Below are 3,546 nucleotides of genomic sequence, written 5' to 3'. Positions count from 1 at the left end.
AAATCAGCCCTGCTTCTAGGCGGCATCCCAACACCTGGCCGCCTCGTAAGTGCCCGGAGAGCGAGGCAAGGTCAGCTTTATACCGCTGCTGTAGCGTCACGTGGTCAGCTGCAGCGCCTCTGATGTGGAGCCCCCACCACAGCGGCCGACCGCGCGAGCCGGCAGCCCATCTCTCCTCTGCTGTGACGTCATGTTGTCACGTGGTCAGCCGCCGCGCCTCTGATGTGGAGCCTCCACCGCCGCGGCCGACCGCGCGAGCCGGCAGCCCATCTCTCCTCTGCTGTGACGTCATGTTGTCACGTGGTGTCACGTGGTCACGCTAAGCGTCACGTGGTCAATGGTAGCTCCACCGCCGCGCTCGACGGGCTGTAGTGTAGCTCTAGTAATATGCTTCGCATAAAAACAGGAGCTGTTGATACGCAAATCGGTCACGGCACTACCTCCAATGCAAATTCCTAACTCTCCTCCTCCTCAGAACCACATTTCTGGAAGAGCTGGTCTGCTCCTCCAAGTGCACTGCGGCGTACACTGTGGCCGCTGCTAATTGCCCATATCACCTATGTTTTTGGTAACAACTATAGCACGCCAAGCTTCAGCCTCAACTGGCTGACTTGAGACAGCGACTTGGACCTGGACCGTAAATTAGAATTTGAAGAGGGTAGAAATTTCGGCGCGTTGGCAGGGATCTATTATATTGTAGCACCACAAAAACCGACACGCAGAAGAGCGGGCAGAATGAATTGCTCACAATCAACTGGGCACTTTTCAATAGATGTACAGTACGGTGCATTGTTAAAGGGAACATGCGATCGCGTGACCTCCGCGTTTCGCGGTGCCGCCGAGAATTTGTGGGAGTTGTCTGCACAAGACGCATGCGCAGTAAGCATGGCGGCTGGTCTTTCCGCGCATGCGCTTCATGCCGCCTGTTCTCGCTGCATCTAGGCAGCAGAGCTTCGTGAATCGCAGAGGCCACGCGATCGCATGTTCCCTTTAACAATGGAGCGTACTGTGCAATACAATGCGGAAAGCGTGACATGCGGAGTCAAAGGCTCAGTGCACGAGGAGACAAGCAAAAGTACACATGGGTACCCCAAGTGTCAAAGCAATCACTGAGGTAAGGCGGTTTTGTTAAGATAATCGAACTCTGCCTCCATCCGAAGCAAAGATATATCACTCACAAATTTATCACATTCCTATTCGTCAAGCTTTCATAATGTGTATTGCTTCTATATTGGCATTGCTTACATAAGAAATTGTATTTTTCTCTCTGTCCCCGCTGCTGCTTCCACTGATGCTGCCCACGTAGATGTCGCCACATGATTGGACCATTTGGCTTCTTCATTTCGCTCTCCCCATTCTTCCCACACCTCCGCTGCCGCTATGCGGATACTACGCATTTACACTTGAAGGACGCACGAAAAGTGTAGGCTGGGAAAGTAGTTAGAACATCCTAACGCCGGTAAAAGGAAGACCTGCCAAAAGCTGCGTATTCAAGTCAGCTCTTGTCCCCCGCTACTTTAAACGACTCGCTGTTACGAGTATGCGTAATGAAAAGGGACGACCTCCCCGTTATTTGTAGCCGTTTGACCTAATGTCACTATGCCAGTTAGTGATGAAGCCGACATCTTCCGTGATGCTTATCAATCGCTCAAGGCGGCGCGAGAATGAAAAGATGGTTAGTTTCTCAGAAAATTGCTAGTTTCTAAATCTCTTCTTGACGTGAATGCGGGCGCCTATTCATTTCTTTTGGTTTTGCAATTGACGACGTAACTATCGCGGGTAAGAGAATTAGGACACTCAGGGTGACGCGCTGATTGTTTCGTAGGCCTGCAAGTCTGCAAGGCTAAGGGTAGTCTCCTCTCAGCTTTGTAATCAAGAGCCTATTTTGGTTGTATAATAAGAAAAACAGATGATAAAAAAGGGTGATTTCTTATGCAGAAAGTGTGTACTGTACAAGTAAAAATTAAAAATAGAAATATTAATTTCATGTTGTGATTAGGGGCAAGTGACTGTGACTGCTTTGACTTTTTTTTTTCTAACATTAACAAACTGGTAACGTGATGCAACACCGAAGTATTGACTGCAAAAGAAAAAGGGCAGGAAAACACACAAACACGTACATCTGTTGAGGAGGCATGAACAAGCTGCGTGGAGCAGACCACTTCTACAGCCGGGTCTCTTCTAATTTCACAGAATCGAAAACCGGAGAGTTTGGCAGAGACAAAAACACAAGAAAACCAATCAGGAGCGAAATGAATCCGTGTGCTTCGCATCTCGGAGAGACAGTCGAATGGTTGGTGGCTACAGGTGCTGATAAAAAGAAGCGCCAATCACATAGCAAACATAAAGGCATTAGCAATGACTTAAGAAAGAAGAACAAAACGGTAGGGGGGTGCAATCGAAACGTCGTCCTCTTTCGACGGTCGCTCAAATTCCACTGGTCGCGGTTTCTACAGCAAGAAGACGAGAGACGCTGTCGCCATGCCTTCTTCGATCGCTGCAAGACAAGGGCCAGCCTTTATTCGATTGCCAAGATTTTTCTCCTGTGCGGGGGGACAGGAAAAAAAAGACGAGCTCATAGCTTCAGGCTATTTCGTCCGCGGCTAACCCTACGGTCCTTTCCCCTTCTATACACTTTCTCTCGGCGCTACTCAAAAAAAAAAAAAAAAGTGAGCACAGGGGCAAAGACGTGACCTCCATCCCGTGTTTGAGCAAAATGGACGCAAGAGAGATCCAGACTGTGCGGTGAGTAGGGAGGACAGAAAGCAGAGGTTGCGTAGAGGACACATATAAGTCCGTTGGTTTATAGCTCTAGCAAATGCTGAGTATGGATGTTTGCGTACTACATGCGGTGAATCTGTGTTCGGTAGTGAACTTCAGGCAAGAAAGTTTGCAAGATGAATTCGCATTAAGGTTGAGCCGATTTTGTGTACGGAAGTTCGAGAGATGCTTTGTGCAATAAGGATCCTTTCCCCCAACAAACTACCGAGTGAGAGAGGTGCCCGTATATATTACTGTATCGACGGGATTTGAGTTGGTTCGCGTACACTTTGCAGAAGCCTTATCATGGACAGTGTGGCAACAGTTGTGCGTAGAAGGACGAAATATTGTATTCTGCGCATATTCGGCGGTAACATTTCATGCCGGCCTGAAAGCACGTGTTTTGTATTGGCGAGTGGAAGAGGCACCTATTTGGTTATTTTTGGTAATCAATATGAGACTGCTTTGAAAGAGAGTAAGATAGGACAGTATGTAAATAAATATCGCATGCATAGAGTCCGTTTTTGTTTGGTTTATTAGGGTTTAACGTCCCAAAGCGACTCAGGCTATGAGGTACTCCGTAGCAAAGGTGTCCGGAAATTTCAACCGCCTAGGGTTCTTTAACATGCACTGACTTCGCACAGTACACGGGCGTCTAGAATTTCGCCTCCGGCGAAATTCGGCAGCCGCGGCCGGGATAGAACCAGCGTCTTTCGGGTCAGCAGCCGAGCGCCGTAACCACTGAGCTACCGGGGCGGGGCTTGAGTCCGTTTAGATTTACAGCAT

The sequence above is a fragment of the Amblyomma mixtum genome, chromosome 4 (genome assembly GCF_055824585.1).
Source record: "Amblyomma mixtum isolate Tamu chromosome 4, ASM5582458v1, whole genome shotgun sequence".
Taxonomy (NCBI): Eukaryota; Metazoa; Arthropoda; class Arachnida; order Ixodida; family Ixodidae; genus Amblyomma; species Amblyomma mixtum.
The sequence above is the reverse complement of the archived record's forward strand: the minus strand, read 5'-3'. Positions refer to the sequence as shown.